This window comes from Mus musculus, chromosome 8, assembly GCF_000001635.26.
Source record: "Mus musculus strain C57BL/6J chromosome 8, GRCm38.p6 C57BL/6J".
In the NCBI taxonomy this organism is placed as follows: Eukaryota; Metazoa; Chordata; class Mammalia; order Rodentia; family Muridae; genus Mus; species Mus musculus.
The window spans coordinates 113,066,892-113,094,548 of record NC_000074.6 but is presented as its reverse complement, the minus strand read 5'-3'; the positions used below and the strand labels follow the sequence as shown (position 1 = coordinate 113,094,548).

The 27,657-nt window shown below is 39.3% G+C and overlaps 1 long non-coding RNA gene across 1 annotated transcript; it reads right to left on the bottom strand.

Annotated features, from left to right (window-relative positions):
- Positions 1-1,214: 1,214 nt before the first annotated feature.
- On the bottom strand, positions 1,215-27,287 carry Gm10280 (predicted gene 10280). The gene is made up of 4 exons (NR_033584.1): positions 27,199-27,287; positions 5,426-5,490; positions 3,656-3,944; positions 1,215-2,777 (listed from the first exon to the last, which is right to left on the bottom strand). It is a non-coding gene; the product is annotated as a predicted gene 10280 (long non-coding RNA).
- Between the last annotated feature and the right edge of the window lie 370 nt (positions 27,288-27,657).

Sequence of the window (27,657 nt, the reverse complement as noted above, 5' to 3'; positions counted from 1 at the left end):
TGCTGGCTGACTTACCACTGTCTACTCCTAATCATATTTGGATAACTGCACACATCTCCTTGTATATGAATGTTTGGAAAATATTATTTTCCTGTAAGTTGTACCAAAGACTTGAAATGAATAATCTGTGGCAACTTGAGATTTAGCTATTACATCATTTCTGTTCTGCTATTGTATGGCATGTAAAAAAAAATTACTGTTATCCTTGGGCTTGAGTCTTAGAGTGTATGTTCTGCTAAAAGGCTATGTCTATAAGCATGAGTGATAATGTTAAGTAAATATCTTTTTCTCCATGGCATATTAAAAAGGTGGACCTCATAAAATCCAAATGTGATTGTTTTCATCGTGGCCTTTGTCATCATCTTCTAAAAACTCCCTAATGGGACATTACTGAAGAAAAAGGAAAGAAAAGAGGGACCGGGGTGATGGCTCATGGATCAACAGCACTGGCTGCTTTTCCACCGGACCCTGGTTTAATTCCCAATACCCACATGGCAGCTTATAACTATACCTCCATTCAAGGGATCTGACACCATCTCACAGGGATTCACACAGGCAAAACACCAATGCACACAAGCTCCAGGGATCTGCATACTTCAGAGACCTGCATTTCACCCAGCATTGGCCCTAGTGATGTGTATTGGCATGCCTGGCCTTTCACTTGGCTGCTAGGGATCTGAATCCAGGCTGTTGTACCTGTATGGGCAGGCATTGACCAATTTTTCTATCTCCCTAGCTGAGGTGTTTGATTTTTACAACCTTGGTTTATATGCATAATAGATTATGAATCTAATGCATGTATAAATGATGCACGCCCAGTAATGGCCAGAATAACTATGCAATGAACATTCTAGAACAACCTTCTTGAAGTTGTAAAGATACAATCTGAAGGAAAATATAAGACCAGGAGGAACTATGGGGTTGTTTGTTTGTTGTTTGTTTGTTTAAGAGGCATATATAGAAAAGTAATTTCATTCTTTTTATTTAGTTTTATTAAAAACTTTCCCTACTAGAGAAACCAGTCTGAATTTTGGAAAGTAGCAAACATATTTTCTTTCCAATTTCTTGAAATCCATCTGCATCTTGAATTTAATTCCATCATTTCAAACTTTCAGTTTAACCTTCAGTAACAAAGAGTAATCCAGGCTCAAAACTGATTTGAAAGTAACTGCACACGGGTAAAATATTTAGGTTTCACATTTGTAACAATTTATTTTAGAGGTAGGTTGACAGGATCATTGAATTAAAAGAAATACTGTTAACAGATGCGATTAAAAAATTTTAAGGAGACAGATGAATGAAATGATATGAGGCCACACTCACATCTCTAATGAACATAGACATAAATTATTAGCCATAATTTTGTGTCAAGAGAATGACCATACAACATATTGAAATCTGAAGATTCTAAGTGCAGAAACAAATCATTCGGAGAACTAATTATATGTAAACTCTGAAGGGTGGGCTGGAATCAGAGCTATTAAGATGGCTCAGTGGTTTAGAGCATGTTTGCTCTTGGGCAGGACCTGGGTTTGATTCCCAGAATCCACAAGATGGCTCACAACTAGCCATACCTTCAGTCCTACAGTATCCAACATCCTCTTCTAGCCTCTGCAAGCACCAATCATGCACATGTTACACATACATACATGCAGACATAACACCCATACATTTAATAGAGTAAATAAATCTGCAAAGGCCTACCTCAAAAGAGATGGCACTTCATGAGAGTATGAGATTTACCAACAGCCAAGAGAGTGGTCTAGACTGTGTGTCTCCAGCTTCCCCAAGTCTTCTTCCTGCATACATGCTCATGAATGTTTAAAGAGGTGGTGACAGCTGTGGGCAGAGGCAGCTAAGCTACTGCAGTCTGCAAATGCCCAGAGTGGGTCACAACAAACTTTGCTACTTTTCTAACCTGTGCCCGAGTGTCTGGACACCAAAGAACAGTTTACAAAGGTTTCAACGGCACTGTGAAATAACATAAGCAGCTCTATAATGAATTGGAAATCAATAAAGCATTAAAAATGCAAATACATTCTTGTTAATATGATATAATTGTGAGGATCTTTTAGGCATTCAATTACCATTTAACACAAAAGCCTGAAAGGATTTAATTAGGAATCCTTCACCTAATTGAGGTCAAGATTGTTAGCAGTGAATGTCTAATTAGCTTGCTTACAGCAGCCATCTTCTTTGAAACCTCCATTAGTAGAATCTTTCCTTAAAGACATCCCTTCCTCCATTACACATACTTGCAGAAGTAATGCCTCAAAAAAAGCTGAATTCCAAATATAGGTATTCCTCTGATTTATGGGCGGAGACATCTCAGAACCACTGAAAGTACCTGCCGGTACAAGTAAATGTTTTATATGTTTTGAGACCTTTCCCCCTAAAGGAAGTATTCTCCCACTCTCCTTTGGCACATCTGAATTGGTGGCATGGTAGATCTTAACTGTCTATTGCACAGTAGGACCATTACTAGGTACAATAACTGTTACTTGACACATTGATACATTTTGCATTGCTATGATGATAATCCTTGACAGACACAAGCAGGTTGAAGACATATTTGGGTTCAGGGTTTAAGTTCATCATGATGGGGAAAGCACAGCAGAGAGATTCATATCATGGCATCAGGGACAGGTGACATAGGCCATTCACATCACAGTGGATCAGCAAAAAGTCTGTCAGGACCCAGGGTTTAGGGACAAGCTTAAAATTCTGTCACTCTTGGTCTACTTCTTCCACATAGATCCCCATCTTCTAATGGTTCCCTGGAAAATAGTGCAGCAAGAATTAACATTTGAAACACCATCTTCCTGTGGAGGGTACTTCAGTTTATGTCACTGATCACAGCACTGGTAACAGTCAATCTCATAACTGATGGTAGTTGCAAAACAGTCTGGTAGAGTATATAATCAGTATATAACCGATGTATAATAGCTAAACAAAGGGACAATTCTCATCCCAGAGAGGATGGGACAGGATGGCAAGGTACTTCATCAGGGTGCCTAGTAGATGGCACATAATTTAAACCCAAGACTTACTGATCTGGATTATCCATATAATATTAGAGACTGAAAATATTTTAATGGAAATCATGAAAAGAGAACCCTTCTGTAGAGTCTCTACCTGAATGGTACAGTGGCACATGGCTTTGACTATATACTCTGGCTGTAGAATGCCATGGGGGAATGGGTGATGGGTAATTCAAAACTAATTAGTTCTACAACTTTGGAGCAGGGTGTTATACAATTTCAAGGAAAATATAAAATGCATCCATATCTTTCAGGATTGTAAGACAGAACTTGAGTTATCTTTTTGCTTTCATGATTATTTTAGACAATAGCTGCTTCTGGGAAGTAAGTCAAAATTAATATGGCATTTGATATAGTTCAAGGAAATACCAGGTTGGTCAAAACAAATTAATTAAGATGACCTAGGATCACAGCAGCATATCTAACAGATGGAGGAAGGGATCCTCCTGTTCCCATCCCTAGTCAGCTTTGGACCAGATTATGGTCTTTCACTCTCTCAGTACAAAACCTCAGCCAGAAATAAAACCTTGCATCAAGTCATCACTGTAGTCTTTTTGCTTAAGTGAATTTAGAGCCCATTTTACCCTCTCTACTATCAAGGCCTTCATAATTACCTTGGTGGTAAGGCATAAAAAGGAGTTACATATTGTTGAAGCCTCATAAAGATCCATGAAGATTCTTTGATGTAGAGTCTTCTGTAATGGAGGTCTTCTTAACCATCAATGCCCCCAAGGTGGTTGGGAGAGAAAGGGACAGTAGGAATAGAAAATACAGAACTGCCCAAGGGCAGTGTCTTGTTTCCATGGTAAATACCTGAGGCTTTTTCCAGCTGGTACTTGGGATATGCTGAGTAAATCTGGCCTGAAAATTGCTATCCAAGTCAGGACATTTAAAGTCAGTGTTCTATAGAAACACATGTTGAGAACAGTTAGTTTGGAGAAAACACCCGTTTCCTAATTACACCTAGCATCAGCAACCCAAATTAGAAATGTATACCACAAACAGCCCGAGGGCTTCCGTAAAGGACAACCTACAACTGGTGGTCACTCAGTTCGCTGTGCTTGAGGCTTAACAACATTTGCTATGGTTGCTTCCCTTTCTTTATGTGCATATTTTTCTTTTTTATTTTAATTTTGAAATTGATTTTTTTCAAGATCACAGATGAGACATTGATTTTTTTTTCTTTATCTTGGTTATAGATTGTGAAGTTCATGGTCTGCCTGTCTAGAAGTATTGTCCCCCGCCCAGTGCAAACCATCCTTCTTCCATCCAAGACAGTCCTCTGTCCAGATTGATGCTAGTCTGTGGGAGAACAGCAAGTTCTCCCATAGTCCTCAGCCCCATCACTGGCTACTTTCTTAACATAGAGGCTGATTCCTCCTTCCCTGCTGCTTTTTAATCCCCTATCTAGCCATCATATAAATGTCAATTCAAATGGCCATTTGAAGATCTAAGATAATAGATAAAACTGACTGACTTTAAGCAAGGAGATTCTCAAAGAATCATAAGGATTTCCAAGCTGGAGAGAAAAAAATAATCCCAAGTCTTTCAAACCTCGATATACAAAATGTACTCAATGTATGCATGCCCCGTGTATACCCCAGGTCTACAGTGGGAATGGTGCGTTGAGTCATCCCAAGACCGTAGGTCAGGTAGAGAGAGATTTCATCCAAGCATTCGAACACACTAAGTGTCACCCTGTGAACTTAAGGGTAAATGGAACCCAGTCACTGAAAATCATCATTAGGATTATGCCAAGAGCTTTTTTATATCTATTCTCACATCTAATTTGTTACTTACAATCTGTTATAACTGTATGTACTCTGGTAACGGTTTCATACCAGGCCCAATTCCTACTCTAACTCCCAGCATATTAGTTAAATTTGTTACCAACCTCGTATTAGAATATTTTTACTAATTCTAAGCTCTCAGCTGTAGACACTGGCCTGCCTAATATTTTCCATTTCTAAACAGTTCCCCACTTCAGTTTCATGTAAGGCCATGACACTGGCAAATAAGACATAAGAGAGGCAATAGTCAAACCTTTGCCAAAGAAGTGAAAATGAAACATTGTCATGGAATTATTTTATTTATTCACTAAACAAGTATGACTGATCAGTCTTGTTGGCTAAAGGCACACGAGGAGACACAGTTTGAACTTTCAATGCCAAATGTGAATATTTAGCTCTGCTCCTCCTTGATAGTCAACACTGTGTGCTAAGCCAAGTGATTTATCTCCTGTCTCACTTTCGGCTCTCCACCTGTTTTTCAAGTTTCTCCATCAGTAGCTACGACACGGATCACATATTTTTTACATATAAAGATTAAAGAGATTGTTGCTCTTTATTATATTATATGTTTTAAGATAATGTTTACCCACTGACCTTGCCGTTTGTGTAAATATATTCAAAATGAAATCTTGATTGTCACCTTCATTTAAAACTTGATCCTAAATTTGTAGGGATAGAAAATTAAATTATGAGAAAAATATAAAAAGAAGAGTATTAAGCTGTGTGTGATTCATAACCCCACCACTCAGAAGGCTGAGACAGGAGCATCTTGAGTTTAGTGACATAGTTGGACAGATTCTGTTTTTTAAAATGAGAAAAAATAATTAAATTACAAAAATATAGGTGTCTGTTTACTGAAATGGAAAATAGTAGGTTGAGAAACTATTCAAAACAGCTCCTAAATTGTCTGATGAAGTATATAAGGATTTATTATTAATAATAAAAATGTCAAAGTCACAGTCATAAAAGAGCCCAGGACTTCTCCACAAAGTGGTGACTTCCCTCTGGGTCACTTGCTTCTATGTATCAATTACATGGTAACTGATTTCATTGGGGATTTTTCTGAAGGTGTCTCTTCCAATAAACATGGTAGGTCTATTACATAAAATATGAAAAGTGACCAGATTTCAAAAGAGGACATAAACATTATTTCATGCCATACAAAATTCCTTTTTTCTGTGACAGACATTTCAGCATATTTGGCTTGAAACAATGAAATGTAACGGATGTCACAACTCTAAAAGCATCTCACAGGAAGTAGGTGGGGAAGCAAGAGCCAGCACTGTGGTTATCTGGAGAGAAACATGAGTTTAAAATGCTTTACACAGAGTGACAATATTTGGTAAGAATAAATCACACATCTCCAATCAATTGCCTCTCACTTCATCTGATATTTATGTCTCTATTTTGGGAAACACATTTTGAAAAAGATGAATTAGTGGTTGCTTTCCATTGAGTTGATATATAGTCAATTTCTTCTATTATTTACATACAAGATCCTTAATTATAAAGCTAATTACAATATGCTAAAATAGTCTAGTATTAATTTTTATTAAACCATAATATATGCATAAATTGTCATAGATTTGGTGGGATCAAATTTTCATACTTTTACGTTTTAATTTGAATGCGATAACAATTTGGTTTTTATTTTGCTCTCAAAGCTAATTGCAATTCGATCTGTATTCATCACTGTGTTTATGCTTTCAATGTCTTTCTTTTCCTAATTCTCATAGAAAAGCAATAAAGAGAAGAGAAAATGAAATAAAATTAGGGAGACAGGTCAGCTTTTAATGTGTTTGCAGCAGAGTCATGAGGCCCCTAGTTGAAGCCTTGCTACCTGTATGAAGTGTTGAGCATGCTGTGTGCTTCTGACCCTTGAGCTGGGGAAGCAGCAATAGAAAGATGCCTGAGGATTGCTGGCAACCAGCCCTCCTGAACACATGAGCCCCATTTCCCGCTGAGAGAACTCTCCTCATCACACAGAATGGGCCATCTCTGAACCTGAGGAACCCATTCTTGATATTAGCCACTGCCCTACACATACACACACACACACACACACACACACACACACACACACACCTGTGACCTGTATAAGAGTGCATATATAGATGCACACAAGCACACACAGAAACACAAAGATAATGATGCTATGATATAGGCTGTGAAAACTGAAATTATGCCCCTTTATATCATAAATTATATCATATGGTAGAGATTAATAAGCACACCAATTTAATTGTAGAACTACCCCTTACTGTATATTATCACAGCAAAGAACCACCAACTTCTCACATATAAATGTGAAAAGAATGGACGTATGTGTCACATCTTGACATCCTATCTGAATCTCTTTATCCTAGACATAATAGCGTCATAATAGAGTAATGCCAAGGCTAACAGACAGTAGTGTTAAAAAAATGGTGTGAAGGGAAGTTCCTTTTTGGGACAACAGGGAAGGGGTTACAAGCAAAGGAGTAAGTATTGAATAAGTTTGACTTCCTCACATAAATAAAAGAGATCCATTGTAATGGTGCAGTCCCTCTGGAAATATGGTTAAGAGTCTTTGCAAATCAAGCCGGGCATGGTGGTGCACGCCTTTAATCCCAGCACTTGGGAGGCAGAGGCAGGCACATTTCTGAGTTTGAGGCCAGCCTGGTCTACAAAGTGAATTCCAGGACAGCCTGGGCTATACAGAGAAGCCCTATACCCTGTCTCGGAAACAAACAAAAACAAACAAAACAAAAAAATAATCTTTGCAAATCAGCTGCTTTATGGATTTTCGACCAAAGCAAGTATAGGAATTGTTCAAATTCCCATACAGTTTTCCCAAGTGTTGTGGTTTCTCACTTCTGACTTTTATCTTTGAGGAATGTATGCAACACATATATGCTACCACCCATCTCTTTATTCAGCCTGTCCTCACCATATGTAATTCCTTCCCTACACCGATGTCATCTGGTCCATGCTATTAAGGGCTTTAACATAGAGATGCTGCTGCTTTCCTTAAAGATCAACAGATGATTTAGGTATCTCATAGGTTACCTTCATTTCCTTATTTTCTCTCTTACTTTCAGTTCTCTTAGTGTTTTTTTTTCTTTTCTTTCTTTCCTTTTCTTTTCCTTTCTTTTTCCTTCCTTCCTTCCTTCCTTCCTTCCTTCCTTCCTTCCTTCCTTCCTTCCTTCCTTTCTTTTTTAAAATCTAACATAATAATCCAAAATCAGAGTCAAATTGAGACAGGAAGAGTGATGATAGGGACATCACTGCAGAATGGTTAGCTTGAAATGAGGTGGCAAAAGATATTGAGTTGTAAATGGGATAACTTTGGCTATAGGGGATGAAATATGTGCCCTGTGTGCTGTGTATATATACATAGGATTGTGTACAAGCACACATGTATACACATACTTCTGTATTATATTTCTAAAATGATGGCACTTGACACATATTAAATCAACCCACCTACACAAACATGGATCTTTATTCCTTTCTGTTGCTGTGAGAAGACATGCTGACCAAAAGCAACTTAGGGGTGGAAAGGATGTACTGCACACTCACATCCAGATCATGGTTCATCAATGAGGGATTAAAAACAGGAACTCAAGCAGAAATTTGAAGCAGAAATTATGGAGGAATAATGTCTGATGCCTCCTGAAGCTTATATTTAGCTATTTTGTAATATGTCCTAGGACCAACTGCTCAGGGAATGTTGCTGCCCACAGTGGGCTGGGCCCTCTTATGCCAATTATCAATTATAACAATCTCCCACAGATGCACCCACAGCCAATCTAATCTAGGCAATTCTTCATCTGAGACACACTTTTCAGGGAAAGATTGCCCTTCTCAGGTGACTCTAGGCTGTGTCAATTTGACAGTTGAAGCTAACTATGACATACACTGTTTTCTTTCTCCATAAAACGTTATATTCTTTTTTATGTTATCTTAGTAAGAGATCTTGAACAAGTATGCACTTTCCAGTTTTAATGGAAGTTAGACATAAAAGAATTTTAGAGAGCCTACAAAGACTTTACATGCTTGGAGTTTCCTTCCAAAAGGAACCAAATGAAATCAGTCACCCAGCTGTCTGACCCTGCAATGGTAGGTTGGGTCCTGTCCGGAAAGCTTTCAGATGTATCATCCTGACTTCATTCTTTTGGTGTGTTTCCCTCCTGTAATGTTTGGGAGCACAGCAGATAGATGGAAGGAATATTTTCAGTGACCTTTCTCTACAATGCTAGAGATTCTGTTGCTTTTCACTCGGATTCTGTAAAGTTCGGGGCGTGCCTTCGCCAGTCTATAGCACCTTGTTTTGGCACAGCAAATAGGGTTATGGAAAAATGCCAGTCTGTAAGCAACAACAAATAATTTAAAGTTATGAGGAGCAAAGAATAGCTGAAAGGAATTCAAGGAAGATAAATGAAGTGAGAGAAGCCACCCAGTTGGCTAAAGACCGAGGAGCTTCATGTGAGTGAACTGACAGGGTCTATCTCTGGCTTCTCATTGAAGAATATTTTTTTCCTTTTCCATTTTTTATTAGGTATTTAGCTCATTTACATTTCCAATGCTATACCAAAAGTCCCCCATACCCACCCACCCCCACTCCCCTACCCACCCACTCCCCCTTTTTGGCCCTGGCGTTCCCCTGTACTGGGGCATATAAAGTTTGCGTGTCCAATGGGCCTCTCTTTCCAGTGATGGCCGACTAGGCCATCTTTTGATACAGAACATGAATGTCAGAAGCTCTATTTAATGCATTACTTGCTCTTCAACACATTACATCATTATTGCCCTACCCCAAATCCTAAGGGTGTGATTGAACCTATCAAGCATACAATTCCTATGAACAATATGTTTTGGTTAGATTTTGTCGTATTGACTCAAACCTAGATGTGTTTGGAGAAATCTCAATTGGGGAATCATTGTAATTGGATTGGCCTATGGGACATTCTATTAATTGCTAACTGATCTGGGGCAGCCCTGGCCTACTATATGCAGATGATAGTGGGTTGTATAAAGAAGATAGCTGAGCAAGCCAGATGAAGCAAGCAAGTGAGCAGCATCCCTTCCTTGTTCCTTCTAATCCTGATTAAGTTCCTGCCCTGACTATCCTCCATGAAGGACTATAATCAGGACAGATAAGCCACATACCCACCTTACACACACGAACCAAGTTGTTTTATCACAGCAATTGGAGGTGAACTAGAGCACAAAGTTCGGTTGTAATTTCATTACTCTGTTCATGAGAAAAATTTCTGAGTTTCTACCATGAAGCATACATAGGAGAATAAACAAGACAATGAGATGGCATACAATGAGACTGATAAGGACAAGTTGACCATGACTGATATCGCTTCTCAAGAAGTAACAGATTCGGGAAGTGTTTTGAACTTTCAAAACTGATGAATCTTTGTGTTGTAAACCAGTTTTTTTTTTTTCTGGCAGGAAATGACCAGCTGGCATATAAGGTCTAGAGGAAGTGGTTAACAGAAGAGTGCTTTACATGATAAACTAGGGCTGTCAAAATTAAAATGAGACTGACTGTGGTTCCTGGCAGCCTGGATCACAGAACAGAAGGGAGTTGACTAGAAGCCAATGCTGTGGGGGCAGCAGCCAAAGAGCAGCATGGAACACCATCACCCAATGGAGACAACACTGTTAAGCTGGCCAGAGGTGGCTGTGGAAAGGAGGCAGAAGTCTAGGGGTCTAGGGGTTGTAGAGATGAAGAGGATGACAACAAGGGAGATGCTGAGTGAGCTTTGTGTAGGGATAATCTCGTATGCACTGTGTAAAAGCATCACTGACAATAAAGAACTGAATGGCCTATAGCAAGGGAGGAGAAAGTGGGTGGGATTTCCAGAAGAGAGAGAGGATGATGGAAAAGAATCAGACCTGGAAGATTCGCCACAGAGATGTGAAGAAAGCCAGATATATGAAACTGAGGAGACGAAAACAGCCATGTGGTAGAACCTAGATTAGTATAGATGTGATAATTGAGTTACAAGCTAGTTGGGAACAAGTCTAGCTTAAGAGCTAGGCATTAATTCATAAGTAAATAAGCCTCCATGTGAATATTCAGGAACTGGGGTGAACATAGAAAAACCCCAATGGTTACATGTGTGCATGGTCGCTGCCTTCACCATTTCCAGCCATTTATAGCAAGCTATTCCTTCCCTCTGTTCATACATGATATCCTCATGTTCCCCTCTCCAGTTTCAGAACCTTGTCCTAGAAGGGACCATGGGTTATCAAATAGGCTATGGCACCAATGTCAAGACCAAAGCCAAGTCCAACATTGACTCTTGACAAAGACACTCACTCTCTTTGACCAAGCTATGTTTTGATTTTTCTTTTTTTTTATAATTTTTTATTACATATTTTCCTCAATTACATTTCCAATGCTATCCCAAAAGTCCCCCATACCCTCCCCCCCACTCCCCTACCCACCCCTTCCCACTTTTTGGCCCTGACGTTCCCCTGTACTGGGGCATATAAAGTTTGCGTGTCCAATGGGCCTCTCTTTCCAGTGATGGCCGACTAGGCCATCTTTTGATACATATCTAGCTAGAGTCAAGAGTTCCGGGGTACTGGTTAGTTCATAATGTTGTTGCACCTACAGGGTTGCAGATCTCTTTAGCTCCTTGGATACTTTCTCTAGCTCCTCTATTGGGGGCCCTGTAATCCATCCAATAGCTGACTGTGAGCATCCACTTATGTGTTTGCTAGGCCCTGGCCTAGTCTCACAAGAGACAGCTATATCAGGGTCCTTTCAGCAAATGCTTGCTATTGTATGCAATGGTATCATCGTTTGGAGGCTAATTATGGGATGGATCCCTGGATATGGCAGTCTCTAGATGGTCCATCCTTTTGTCTCAGCTCCAAACTTTGTCTCTGTAACTCCTTCCATGGGTGATTGTTTCCAATTCTAAGAAGGGACAAAGTGTCCACACTTTGGTCATCGTTCTTCTTCTGTTTCATGTGTTTTGCAAATTGTCTCTTATATCTCAGGTATACTAAGTTTCTGGGCTAATATCCACTTATCAGTGAGTACATATCCTTTGAGTTCTTTTGTGATTGTGTTACCTCACTCAGGATGATGCCCTCCAGGTCCAACCATTTGCCTAGGAATTTTATAAATTCATTCCTTTTAATAGCTGAGTAGTACTCCATTGTGTAAATGTACCACATTTTTTGTATCCATTCCTCTGTTGAGGGGCATCTGGTTTCTAAATAAGGCTGCTATGAACATAGTGGAGCATGTGTCCTTCTTACCGGTTGGGACATCTTCTGGATATATGCCCAGGAGAGGTATTGCTGGATCCTCCGGTAATACTATGTCTAATTTTCTGAGGAACTGCCAGACTGATTTCCAGAGTGGTTGTACAAGCTTGCAATTCCACCAACAATGGAGGAGTGTTCCTCCTTCTCCACATCCTCGCCAGCATCTGTTGTCACCTGAATTTTTGATCTTAGCCATTCTGACTGGTGTGAGATGGAATCTCAGGGTTGTTTTGATTTGCATTTCTCTGATGATTAAGGATGCTGAACATTTTTCTGAGTTGTCTTCTTGGTCATCTTGATTAGGCTTGACCTCAGTTTCCATTTCTGTTTTGACCTTGTGTAGCCTGTATCTCTCATTCTCTAAGTCCATGAAGTGAGTATCTCTCTACCTTTAATATTTGGTCACCCTCATATGTGATGAATTCATTCCCTCCTGTCTTTAAGGCATAATTATATCTTAGTTAGTTATATGTTAGTTACTTTTATATTATCGGGCTTAAAATAACTGATATAAACAATATCTGATAGGGAAACATCCATTTTGATTTATGGTTTCAAAGGGTTTAGGAAATGCTTACTGAGCCTTGTGAACTTTGGTGGGCCATCATGGTGGTAGATTAATAGGGTGGAAGATTGTCCTACATCAAGGTTTACATAAAAACAGAGAAATTAGGGCACAGAAAGAGGGCAAAGCTAACAATGACCACCAAGGAAACTCCATAGGGAACCACTTCCTCTAACCTCTGGTTTTTCCATACCTCTGGTTTTTCACCATCTCTCAATAATATTGCCATAATAGGAACACATCATCAAATGAATCAATTCAATAAGTCAAAGTTCTTACAATGTAGTTATCTCTGGAAACACCGTTTCCAACACCCAGATTATACTAATGTCCTAGGCATTTCTAAACCAAATCAAGTTGACAAAGAACATTCCCATCATGGTCATTTTGTTAAGATCCCCCTACTCTTATTGTTTATTTGTGGCGGTTTTCCATCTGTAGAATGCCTCCCCATATTGGTTAGTTGTCAGTTTCTATGTATTCTTTGTGTACTGAAAGTTGAGTCAAATCACTCTCCCCTAGTAGGCTAGCTCTATTAAATTAGCTTTGAATAAAATCATTCTTATCTTAACATATGTCAGAATCATTTTTCTTTAACCTGTGTTCACCATCCTCTATCTCTGTATCTCTATATCTCTCTGTCTCTGTCTCTATCTATCTATCTATCTATCTATCTATCTATCTATCTATCTATCTATCATCTCTGTCTCTCTGTCTATTTGCCTCTCTGTATCACTCTTTGTCTCCCTATCTTGCCCGCCCCCTCTGTTTCTGCAGAGAATAAAGTTCCTCTGCTTTCTTGTCATAGGAACAGGCAACTAATCAGGAATAGGAGACTCTTCTAGGTAGTTCCATGACCTGTGGGCAGATAAAGCCTCAGGTTATCCCTCTTCCTGCTGATTTTGAGGTTATGCAAAGTAACCATACTAACAAGGATCCATTCCATAATATACTAATATGCTCATGGCATTGAAATCATGCTATATCTTTGTCTTTTAGTCCAAGCAATTGGAATCATCAGTGAAGTTAAGCATCACCATACTCTAGAGATCAGCCCAGAGGTTCCTTTAGCTTCAATAGCACTAATGGATGCTTAAAAATACTGCAGAGGGGAAAGGTGGGGGGCTTCCCTATGCTCTTGTATTCTCTTCTCCACTGGAATCTCAATCCTGGGCAACACGCCTGGTATTTCTCTCCAATAACACCGGAGAGTGTCACATTTGAAATCTTTTATTAGACATGTTCATCTCTCACCAATAGGAAAGCACTGCGGAGGTCTATAGTTGCATTTGTTCTCCCTGTGACAAAATGCCTGCTATGAGCAGCTAAAGGGGAGAGATTTCTTTGGCTCACAGCTCTGGGGAGAATCCATAACGATAGGGAAGCTATGGTGTCTTTCCTATCTATACCATCAGGAGGCTGCTTGCTTACATCCTGGCAGGAAGCAGAGAAAAGGGAATGCTGGAACTCAGCTGCCATTCTCACAAATCCCATCCCACTCTCACGCCACCCCCCAAATCAGCTCCCTCCCACCTTCCAACTCAACCCCACCCCCACCTTTTATTTTCAGTTCAAAATTCTAGTTCATGCGATACTGTTACCTATATTCAAGACAGGTCTTATCACTTCATTGAAATTCTGTGTATGTGTAGTGTTTTTGTGCACTGTGTAAAGTTTATCTTTGTATTATTCAAATGCTGATTTCTCTGCTCTCATATCTCGTTGCAATCGGAACACAGCATTGTAAAGCTTATGTCAGGAATCTCATGTCTCAAGTCTATGCAAACATTGCTCATCATTTATCCCCTACCTTGTCAATGAAAACTGAGAAAGCCAATAACTCAGCAATAAAGAAAATAGGGCCAGACTTCTGCCAGCCAGCAGAGGAGGGAGAGAAAGAGAGGAGAGAAGAGTCACCATAGAAGAAGGGGTCCAGAGAGACATCAAGGCAGAATATACCTGAAACACAAATATCCATCCCAGCCCAGAGACCCAGTCCAAGACAAAAATGCATGCATCTCAGAAACTTTGGCAGGGGTAGCCAGATTGGATTAGAGGATTAGACTAGCATGTTTAGTTATCATACTTTAAGGTGAAAACAAACTTTGGTCTCTCTATATCATGATTGGGGAACTAGCTACAGTAAAGGAAAACATCTGCTGTATTAATTTACTGCATAGGTTTATATTAAATTTATAATTATAATTCTGTCTATAAATAGTCTCATAAACACACCCAAAGATGTGTGTCCCTAAAGTTCTAGGAATTTCTTCTTCTTCTTCTTCTTCTTCTTCTTCTTCTTCTTCTTCTTCTTCTTCTTCTTCTTCTTCTTCTCCTCCTCCTCCTCCTCCTCCTTCTATTATTATTAATTATTGTTATTATTAATGTACTTTACATCTCAATTGCAGCTTCCATTCCCTCTTCTCCTCCCAGTCCCCACCTCTCAACTCCATTTCTCTAACCCATCCTCCCCTTCTCTCAAAAAGGTGAGGCCTCCCTCTCTTTCACAGGATTCTCTAAAATCCAAGTAATGTTTGGCTATGGGTCTCTGCATTAGTTTCTATCACTTGCTTGGTGAAGCCTCTCTGTATAAAATGCTAGGCTCATGTCTGTAAGTAAAACAGAATATCACTAATAGTCTCAGAGGTGGGCTCACTCTCAGGGATGGGTCTCATAGTCTCAGAGGTGGGCTCGCTCTCATGGGACAGGTCTCAAGCTGGGCCAGTCATTGGTTGATCCTTCCCTCAAATTCTGCTTCATACTTTACTCCTACACATCTTGTGTACAGGAAATAAATGTGGCTGGGTTGGTGTCCCAATCCTTCAATTGGAAGTCTTTGGTTACAGAGATGGCAGTTTCAGGTTCCATGTCTCCCACTGCTAGGGGTCTTAGCTATGGTCATGCTCATAGATTTCTGGGAGTTTCTATTGCCCTAGGTTTCTAGCTTGTCCCAGAAATTCCTGCCCCCTTATCCAGTTGTTTCTCCTAGTTCTCTCTCTCTCTCTCTCTCCCTCTCCCTCAATGCAGTCTAGAGAGAAAGTTCTAGGATAGCCAAGCACAGGCAATGAAGAAAATCATCAAAGACAGAAAACTGAGAAGATGTAATAAAACAAGGGGCCATCCATACTCCAGCACAGGCAAGCAGCAGAGCTTGGCAGCTTCAGCTTCAGCTACATGGCTCTAGCAATAGAATCAAGAATAGAAGGGGTTATTAGGACAATTAATGTTGATTATCTGGAGCAAAGAAATTAATGGTGATTAAAAGGAGACCAGCAACACTGATGTGAAATTTTCTTGGAAATGTTTTCTGAATGCATGAAGCCAGATATAGATATTGTGCTGGCTGCCAGACTTGGTAATGTGTAAGAATCACTATGGTGGCATGAAGGCAGGAAGGGGTCATGGAGAGCAGCTGAGGCACTGTGAAAGTCCAAGTGAGGCCACTGGTAAAGGTGCAGTCTCAATTACAGTTGATGGCCCAGGAATGAAGGGGACATGCAAAGAAGTTGAGGCTTGGCACTATTCAGAGAGCCTATGACAATCTATGGTGAAACTACAGACCAGTTGAAGCAGAAGACCCCATTGTTTTGGAGATGCTGGTACCATGGGATGACCACCAAGAACAGCAGCAGCAGAAGTTGTGTTGCAGAAGCTATGAAAGTGAATCCTGAGTCACCTTGGAGACCACAAGAGGTTAGAGATGACAGAGACATGGGATACCTGCCAAGGAAAGGTGTTAACAGGGAGTGGAAACAGCCTAAGAGAAAAACAAAACAAAACAAAAGGATACTGCAGTCAACCAAGCTGAAATAAGTTAGAGATATGAAAAGCCTTTTTACATCAGACATAGAGATTGAGTTTGGAGTTTGTCCAACTAGTTTTCAGTCTTGCTTTGGTCCAGTATTTTCTTACTATGCTCTACTCCCTATGTTTTGGAATAGTAATTATATCCTCTGATGATGAAAGTATGTGATCTGCTTTTTAATTTTGATTTTATAGGAGATCGCAGTTAAGAGATTGCATGAATCTCAGAGGAGACTTTGAACTTCCTACTTTTAAACATTGTTGAAACCATGACAGACTATGGGGACTTTTGACATTGGGCTAAATGCATTTTAGCATCATGTTATGGCTTCAAGGCTATAGGGGCCAGGAAGTGGAATGTGGTGGTTTGAGTAAGTTTGGCCCTCATAGATTCATGTGTTTGAATGTGTTTGGCACTATTAGGAGATGTGGCCATTTTGGGATACGTGTGGCATTGTTGGAGGAATTGTGCCACTATGGAGGTGGGTTTTAAATGCTCACATATAAGCTCAAGCTGCACTCAGTGTGGAGGATCATCTCCTGGCTGATCAAGATGTAGAACTCTTGCCCCTCCAGCACCATGTCTGCCTGTACACTGCCATGCTTCCTGCCATGCTTCCTGCCATGATGATAATGAATTGAACATCTGAAATTGTAAGCCAGCCCCAATTAAATGTTTTCATTGTGTCTCTTCACAGCAACAAAACCCTAAGACATTCAAAGTTTTTAATTAATCTTAATTTATTAATTCATCTTAATTAATTAATTAATCTTAATTATGGTTAATTAATATTAATACCTGGGCTGTTTAGGGCACTGTCTTCTTTGCCAATCTGTTAAGGACATTCCATACTTTCTCTTCTATCAGATTTAGTGTATCCAGTTTTACATTGAGGTCTTTAGTCCACTTTGACTTGCGTTTTGTACAGGGTGACAACCAAAATTAACTATACATGAGGAGATGGAGACTAGAATAGAAGAGACCCAAGTGAATATATTTGTCACTTACAGCTATTGAGAGGAAAGGTAAGAAGAGGATAAGAGCTCCACAGAGCAGGTATAAGGGTGTGTAGGAACTCAATGGGGTGTCCATTGAGCAAGATTCTAGGTTCAAGTCAGGTAGACTACACAGAGGCAGCTAAAAGTGCTTGGTTAGAGAGACAATCTTGTGAGCAAGCAAGCAAGAAAAAAAAATGTATTAAGAAATAATTGCCAAACACAGTCAGCCTGTGGTGGTTTTAATAAGTATGACTCCCCCCCACCCCCAAGACTCAAATGTTTGAATGCTTGGCCCGTATGAAGCCACACCATTAGGAGTTGTGGCTTAGTTGCAGGAAATGTATCATTGTCAGGGTGGGGTTTGAGGTCTCATATGCTCAAGCTATGCCTAGTATGGACACGGTCTCATTCTTCTACCTGAAAATCAAGATGTAGAACTCTCAGCTCCATCAGTACTATGTCTTTCTGTATACTGTCATGCTTTCCCATCATGATGAAAATGACTAAAACTTTGAAACTGTAAGCCAGCCTCAATTAGAAATGTTTTCCTTTATAAGAGTTGCTATGGTCATGGTGTCTTTTCATAGCAATAAAATACGACTAAGACACAGCCAATACCTAAATCTCATGGCTTCGCAGTTATGATCAGAACAAAGATTTCTTACTTTCACCCATATGTCATCTGTTAAACTAGGCTACACCCTTTGCTAGCCTCTGTTCTTCTCATGGGTTCCTATACTGCTCCAGATATGAAGGAATCAATTTTGGGCAGACAGGTAAGGTCCCTGGAGAGAATAATGCCCTTTAGATGAGAGGCAATGTCAAGTACCTAGAAAGGCCTAGGGAGGGAGTCAGTAATAGCTCTGTCCATCCATACGTTCCACCAACGATGACAAAATGGACAAAAGAAAACTACTTTCTGAGTATCTGGATAGTTGAAATCCTTTGAAAAACACTGCTTCATATCACTAAATCATGCCAGTTCTAGTGCAGGTCTGCTCCCCTTAGAAAGTGTGATTTTTTTTTTAGCTAGCTTTCTTTCATGGAAGTAATGTGCCTTATTTTTCTCTCATCTATTTCTATTACAATGCATTCTCTAGCCAGTGTGCACTCTAACCACAAGACCATCTCTTCAACCCTAACGCTGATGTTTGAGTTTTCAAAATCATGTCTTTCCTGTATAAAATTTCACATACTTGTGGTATAATCTTTTATAATAGCTTTGTTTTTTAAGATTTATTTTTATATTACATATGTGAATGCTTGTTTGCCTATAGGCTGAATATGTGCCTGGTACTCATGGAGGGCAGAATAGGGAGTTGAATGGCCTGGAACAAGATTACAAATGGTTGTAAGCCACTAAGTAGGTGCTAAGAATTGAACCTAGGTCTTCTGGAAGAGCAGCCACTGCTCTTAATAGCTGAGCCATCTCTTCTGTCTGATATAATCTTTCTATCTATTTTCATATTACTATGGCTAATATTGCAGTGTATCTTTCATATCTATATTCCTAAAGCAAATTGATCTGTAGTTTTCCTTTCTTGTAATGTTTTATTTGGTTTTGTTAGTGGGGTAATGTTATCCTTACAGAATCAATTACAGAGTGATGTCTCTGCTTCCATTTCTATTATGAAGAATTGCCTTAATTTCTTCCTTAAATGTTTGGAAAGTTGTCAGAGAAACATCTGGACCTGATGCTTTCTTTTTCTTTTTCAGAGTAATTAATTATTGATTCAATCTCTTTAATAGATTCAGGCCTCTTCAGATTATCTCTTTCTTATCTGACATATTTCAATAGCTTGTTGTTTCCCTGGAATTGGCTCATTTCATTTAATTTATGGGATTTGGGGTAGAGAATTGTCCATAATTTTCTTCTTTTATGCTGGTAATATCTACAGAATCAATAACAATGAGCCCTGTAAGTTGCAATGTTCATCACTCCTCAACTCTCCCCTGCCCTCCCTCCCACTGCTCCCTCCTTTTCATCTTTCTCTTTCCCCTCTCAGCTCCTTTCCTCTTCTTTTGAATAGCCTATAACATCAGTCACTTTTCTGTGGCTGCCACCAAATACATGAATTAATTATCTTAAAAAGAGGAAAAAGCTTGTTACTGCTCAGAGTTTCAAGGTTCCATACTGTGATTAGTTGGGCCTTGTGCTATGGACCTGTGGCCACACAGTGCACCATGAAGAGGTCATGTTGAAGAGTTGGCCTGTTAACCTCATGGTGGCCTGGAAAAGAGGAGAGAAAGAGGAACAAAGTACAACTATCTGCTTCAAGGTCACACCTTCCTGATTTGATCACCTTTAAGGAGATTCCATCCACCTCTTAAGGATTCTACTACCTACCATTAATATCACAGCAGGGACCCAAGACACATGGGCTTTGGGGGGCCATTTTGACAGTGAACCAGAACACATGCCTAGTGTTTTTTCTCCATTTAAAGAATCATTTTCAAAGCTTAGCTCTTGCTTTTGCTGGTTCTCTTTGTGTTTGCCTCCAGGGTCATTGGTGTGTCTGTCTCCTTTTTTTTTTTTTTTTTCTTTTTCACCCATGCATTTTCTTCTCTTTGTTTTAGACTTAACATTACTCTTCTTTCTCTGAAATTCCAAGGACAGAAGTGGCTGATGCATTAATTTCAGCCCTATCTTTTTCTGCTGCATTTATTTAATGCTAAAGATTTGCCTTTAAGCACTGCATTTTTGTGTCTTTCCAACTGTCATGCTGTACTTTTATTATCATTATACATCTGAAATAATCTCACTGTCATTTGAGACTTCTCTGACTCATGGGTTATATAGAAGTATGTTTTTCTTTGTTTTTAATCATCAAATATTTGGAATTTTTCCAGTTATCTTTCTTTGATTTATTTTTTGTAGTCTAATCTCATTGTGTCATAGCACAGGGTTTCTGGTTATTTTACAGGTTGATAGTGGGCATTATAGCCTAGGATCTTGGTGAATGTTCCAAGTGACTGTCATTAGAATATGTATTTTGCAGTTTGGGAATGTAGTTTGTTATAAGTGTCAATTAGATCAAAATGATTGATAGCCCTATTGTGTCAACTCTATAGTTACTGATTTTCTACTTTCTTGATCTATCAACTACTGAAAGGAGTGATAAAAATCACCAACTAGCCTAGTGGGTTTCCTACACACAATTTTGTCAGTGTTTGGTTCCTGCTGTGACATCTGATTATTAAGTACACATGTATGAAGGGTCATGACATCTTCCTGGGGAATTTGTCTCTTATTATTTCTTCCATGTCTTTCTTCTTCTTTTCTGGTCTTTTTCCTTGTATGCCAATTTGCTTTATCTAAAATTAATACAAATTATCTAATACTACTTTTTTTGCAGCAAAAGACACATACTAAATATGACTTAAGAAAGATGCAGGAAATGGTTTAAAAATAAATGTGTTTTCTTATTAAAGCCTTATGACTATGTATATATTTTACTTTCCGGAGAATGAAAAAATGTAAAAGTGATTGTATCTTCGGAGTAATTAAATACTTCTGAAAAAGAACAAGGACAAAGACAAGGACTAAAACAGGCAGAATTGGCAAAACAGAAGGGTATTGAGGAGAAGTTAGATGCTGAAGTCTTACACAAAGCAGACATACAGATGCAATCAGTTGCTTTCTAACACAAGGACACACATAATTCAATAAAGAAAGGCAGTTGTCTTCAGCACACCATGCCTGAATGACTAGCCTTCCACTCCCAGCCAATCAGGAAAGAGTTGGGGCAGGAGATGAATATAATCAAAACGTATTGTACCAAATTCTCAAAGAACTAACCTTTATAAACTGAATACATGCACATATCTCTCATCTTGTAAGGAAGTTATCTTACAAAATGTACCACAGTTCCCAGTGCAAATATAAAATTATAAGTATAAGACATTTAGGATAAAGCATCAGAGAAAATTTGGGTGACTTGTATTTAGTGATAAAACCTTTATGATCCAGGAATGAAAGTTAGCAGTTTGGCCTTCACTAAAATTAAAATATAAGGAAAGAAACCCATGAAGTTTGAAAAAAAATACAAGAGAAGAGAAGTGGACAGTGAATACATTCTAACACTTAGATATCCCATGTCCTTTGGGAACTTCCATAGTGGAATTACCATCCACCTCTTGCAATGACTTAACCCCTAAAACATTGATAAATGTTGGTGTGTATGCAGAATGAGAACAACAACAACAAAAACCCACCAATTTTTGCCCTTACTGATGGTGAGTTATTGAAAGATAATTGACTCCTGGTTCTTTAAGAGCTTCCTATAAAGTTAGGCAGAGCTGAACACCTGAAACAGTAGCCCTTTAAAGGATTACTCGGCTTTCTGATTGAGGAGGCTGGAGCAGGAGGGTCACAAGACAAACCTGTGTAAGATGGAGATAGGCTGTCATCATAACAAAAGCAAAAAGGAAAGGAGGAAAAAGGAAAATGACCTCCACAAACTATCCATCACTGTGGGACTGCATATGATAACTTGCTTCATAGCTGCTAAAGCTCAACATAAGGAATGAATGTCAAGAGATGAAGAGCACGTGAATTGTCGTAGACTGGGACGTAGATGGAATATTGCCTAGGGAAGAAAATGAATGAGCTGATAATTCATGCAAAATCAGCTGACTCTCAAATGTCTGATAAGAGTGCATCAGGCTGTTAAGAGTATATGCTATGCGATTACATTCCTGTGGCATCCACCTGCTGGAGGGGTGCTCCATGGTTGAGAGCACTTGTTTAAGAGAACTGGAACTAGGTTCCTAGGATCCACACGGCGGCTCACAAGCATTTATAACTCCAGATCCAGGGGATCAGAAGCCCTCTCCTGATCTCTGTGGGCACTGCACACACGTGGTGCACTCACATACATTTAGGCAAAACACGCATATACATAAAACACAACAAATAAAACTATGAATTTGGAGACAATCAGATGTTTGGAGAACTACACAAGAGATTTCAAAGGTTTGGTGGGAACTAGTGAGTGACTGAAGAAAGCATGGGTCAAACGTTTAGGTGGTGGGTCCATAATCTTGTGTGTGTGCCCAGTTATAAACTCCAAATCACAAAAGAAACAGTGTCTTGGCAGCATTCTGTTGCTGGGAAGAGACATCATGGCCATGCCAATGCTGAAAAAAAGGAAGCATTTAATTGGGGCTTGCTTATAGTTTCAGAGATCTGGCCCATGCTCGTCATGATAGCACCCAAGCAGACATCGTGCTGAAGAAGCAGCTGAGAGTTCTATATCAGGATCTGCAGACAGCAGGAAGATTGAGAGCCACTGGGTTTGATGTGGCCTTCTGGGGACCATAGGATAGATATGCTTCTTACAACAAGGTCATACCTCCTAATTCATCTCCAGTAGTGTCATTCCTTGATGACTCAGCATTCAAATAGATGGGACTATAGGGTCCACTCTGATTCAACCATCATACTGACTGCGGGAAATGTCCATGAAATCAAAACACCAAATCAAGCAGCATGTTTGGAATTCCAGAATGGAATATGGACTATGGAAAATGAATTTCCTGGTATAATGAAAGCCTCCAATAATCTCACATAAATCAATAGACAGAAATATTATCTGACCCATGGAACACTAGAAAAAGGTATTTTGATTAGAATTATAAACCTAATAGCCATGCCAACACACAAAAGAGCATGCATACACACATACACACACACACACACACACACACACACGGATAATGTGTATGTGTGCATGCATGCATGTATCTGTGTGTGTATGAGTGTGTGTATGAGTGTGTACATGCGTGCATCTACATACACACAAAAAGAGTTAGTGTGCACATACATGTATGTGTCTGTGTGTACATATGCATGCATGTTCACAATTGTGTGTGTGTATGTGTGAGTATGTGTTTTGCTCTAACTGGTAAATTTGTTTCTCATTGGGGTATATATTAATTTGGAATTGTTCACATGTGCTAGAGTTGAGGCAGTATTTATTTTGCTGAAGAAAAACATTTTAAGTTAGTAAGGTTAAAATCCAGAATGAGCACTGTGTCACCAGAATGAAGTCAGACACATCATATGACATACACACACACATATATGTGTGTGGTATGTGCATACATAGTTAAATATATTGTTAATTGTTAAATGTAATTGTTAATGTGGGGCATTAAGTATCTGTATATTACACAGTCTTTTCCGTGTGAGGGCTTTTTAGATGCAACTAAGATGAACATATGTGAGCGTATGTAGTGGCCTAATACTGGCCTCAGATACAATTATCCACCCTTGGAGACATAACTGGTTTTAGTGATGGGACAAAAGGGTAAGCATGGATAAGATGTGGAAATAAGATAAAGGGGTGGGGAGGAGTTATGTAAAGGAGCCAATTTAAAGCTGAAATAAAACCAACACTTGGTGATTTGAGCCATAAAATAAATAACAGGGTATTGAATGACAAGCCAAAGTAAATACCAATGTGTCATATTGATATAAATAAATAATTGAATAAATAAATGTGAGAGAATTAACTTTTGTATGAATGAAATCAAAATTATATATATGGATATCCCTCCCATCCTGGCGGTGAAATTTGTCCTCTGCTCCCTCCATCTCCACTGAATGTAGATTAAACTTGGTCACTTGATCTCAGACAACAGGTAGGAAAGTCAAGGAGTTTTTAAGTTAGAGATATCTGTAAACCTGGCCTTAAGCCAGTTGCAAGAGTTATCTTATCGTCATTGATAAGATCACGTTGGAGGCCATCTATGTCTCACTATCAGGTGGCAAAGTAAATCTGTGGTTGTCCTCTCCCAATCAGATGGTCCAGATAAAACCATGAGGTAAAAGGTCTGACCCATCTCACACTGGAGGATTTTCAACAGAAGCTCTGCATGGTCCTTTGTCCAGAGTGGAAATCAGAACAGCTGAGGAATGGTTCAGATTGGAGGGAACTGGAGAGACTTGAGAACTAAGTGTGGCTTACACTCCTGTATGGGACCCTGGAAGAGAAAATAAGCATTCACGGGGGACAGGCATCTGAAAGAAACCAGGGCTCTGTTGATGCTGAGATTCCAATGTCAGTCTCTTAGTTTTAACAATCCACCACGATACCATAAAATGTTAATATTAATGAGGGAAGCAGCACAGGATATGAGAGCTGCCTATGATAATGTCCGCTATTCTGGATACCTTGTGGGATTCGCATACTACTGTATCTTCTGTTTGAAAAAGACACTATTATTTCCCAATTACAATAAATCATCTTTTATGGAGAGTATATACTCTTCATGTGATAATCAAAGGAAAACAGTCTAGCCGAAAGGACCACATAGTTCTGTTAATGAGCCGTGGAAATCACTGGGTAACAGAAATATTTCTGACCTTCAAACCTAAGGAAACCATAAAAAAAGATCCCAGATCTCATTATCTTCGTGTGAAATGAGTTATCAAGCAGGATTTCTTTTATTTAGAGCAGATGGTGTTTCCTATTTCTTTCGTGAAATTCTTAATTTTGCAAGCTAGGCTATTCTTGAGTTTAATTGGGAGAAAAGACTCGGAGTGCCCTAACTAAGCCCATTAAATATTGGTGAGTCCCCCATTCGCACCCCATGGAATATGAGAGCTATTTTTACTGTGGTAGGTGGCTGACTTGCTCTGAAAATATTAAAGCTCCAAATAAGCCCAGCCGTAAGAAGTTAGGGGGTATGGTGCTATTTTTGGTTTGCTCATGGAGAGGATGCTACAGCTGTAAAATTCATAGCATGCTTAGCCTCCACCTTATAGGGACATAAAGCACCACACAATACCAACAAAACCATGTGCGACTGGGCACTGTAGGGAGAAACACTACAGTATAGGAGAGCATGCCCTACTCCAAGGCATGTGCCAGTTACCTTCTCTGTGGTTTTAGAATCTAATGTGCAGTAAGTAGGACAGGTGAATGGGGATGGCAGGATCTGTAGTTTTGACCAGTCAATGGTATTTAGTAGAATCTGCGATGGAAATTAATTGCATGCCTTTATTAAGCTCCATCAAAGTAATTATACTTTCCTATCTGGAAAATACAGCTTCTATATTTCCTCTCTCCTACCAACAGTCTCGTATTTGGCACGGCATCCACTTCATTAACAGAAGCTGAACCCTGAGAGAAGAACAGCTGGAACGCAGAATCAAGCAGCTTCAGTGGCAGAAATAATACATAATAAATAAATAAATAAATAAATAAATAAATAAATAAATAAATAAGAAAATAGAATCAAAGCTCTGTGCTAATGTACTCAATTGCTGAACCTCATTGGTTCTGAACAGTTTAAATTATGTTTTATTTTATCTTGTACAGCATTTCAACTAAGGAGAACAGAGAAAATGGTGACGAAGGCAAGCTGTTCTGTCTTGAATACTTAAGCTGACTCCAGTTAAGAAAAAGGTTGCAGCATACAGCTTGAGGTGAGTTTGGGAAGAGGAAAGCAGCCTTCCTCTGGCCTCTTGCATTTAATCCATCCTTCTAATAAAAGGTAAATTTGACATTCCTCCAACTACCACTAAAACTGTCAGAAAATCCTTTAAAATTGCATTTTAAAAAATCAATAGTGCCCCTTCACATCTCTTAAATTGGTCAGTTCTGATTTCCTTGTTCCCTGAAACACTGCGAAATTCACTTGAGTATAGATGGCCTAAGCCAGTCATTAGGAAAGTCTTTAAAGACAGACACCAAATTTAAAGAGTTTAGATATCACATTAAAATGTGTCCTTAGGTGCTCTTAGGAGGAAGGACCTGATATATCCTTGAATATAGGTACCATCTGGATCAAGCCCAGTTAACAGTTCATTTAAGCACGACATATATTTGGGTTTAAAATATAGTATTCTAAACTCACAAGCATGGCTTTTAAACAAACCAAGAAAGCCAGATGTGATTTGCAGCCAAAGTAGGGTTTTAAACACTGTCCTCTCCCAGAGTTAGGGACACTGAGGACTGATTCTCTGCTTTTGCCTGACTTAGTAGAGTCCTGATAGAACTGCTGTTTTGTCTCTCTTACTTGGCAAGTGATGAATATCGTCCCCAAAGTAGCCAGACTCAATAGGGCATTGTTTGTTTGCACAGAGATGATATATGTACCGTTTACTTTACAAGTTAAACATATTACAAGTTAAATTCTAATTAATTTCTTCTTGGGATGTTAAGGAGGGTGACATTTCCAACAACACTCAATGCTGTAAAATTAATGATTAATTTTGTCAGATATAGTGGGTTGTGCTTTCAAATAGGAAATGAGCAGCAGACAAAGAAAGATTCAGGTTTTTTTTTTTTAGAAACATTTTATTCTGAAGCAACTATATACTCATATTTGTGTAAGATGTGAATTAATAATGGAGACCTAAATAATATATGACATTTATATGTAATCTAAAAGCACACCGTTTTCAAATCATTCTAGATGCCCTTAAAATATCATTGCCATTCTCATTGGGGAGAACTGTTAGCTCTTATGCACTCTATCCCCTACCACTGTCAAGTTAAAGGAAAACCAAAGGCCACATATTTGCAGACCATGTTGAGTGTGTGAACTTTGCTCTCTCTAGTGGGGTAGTCTTGGCAGAAGACTATAGCTTAAGACCTTCAGGAAGATGGAGAGTGATGTACTTGGCATCCAATATTTGTGAAGGATTTCACCCAGGCACAACTGGAACATTTTCCAGAGAGCCAAGGACAAGGCAACTGTCTCTTACCTGGATCCTTTGCACTAAATGATCCACTTAGATGATTTCAGGGCAGGAAAGTCCTCTCATATTCTAAGTGCAGTTCCACTATCTTCTTGGCTGAGGAAAAGCACACTTGCTCAGGGTACCCTCAGGCAAAGGAGGAGGAGGAGGAGGAAGCCACAAGTGCTACTCATTATATCTTTCTGTCTCTTCCGTGAAGGAGGCTTGAGACCATTATGGAACAGGTCAAGACACATTTCCAATGTCAACCTACTATTTAACAAGAGTAACAGACCTTTGCCAGAAGAGTAGTAGTGATGGATTTGATCACATCATGGTGAGTAACGAAGGAAATGTATCAAATGCTGAAAGGGTTTACCCTTGAGGGTCATCAAGAATGATCAGGACCAACCATTAATGCTTCTCAGCTGTGGCTGGAGCTCCAAAGCTGCTGAGGCTCTGATGGCCTGAGGCTTTTCATCCCTA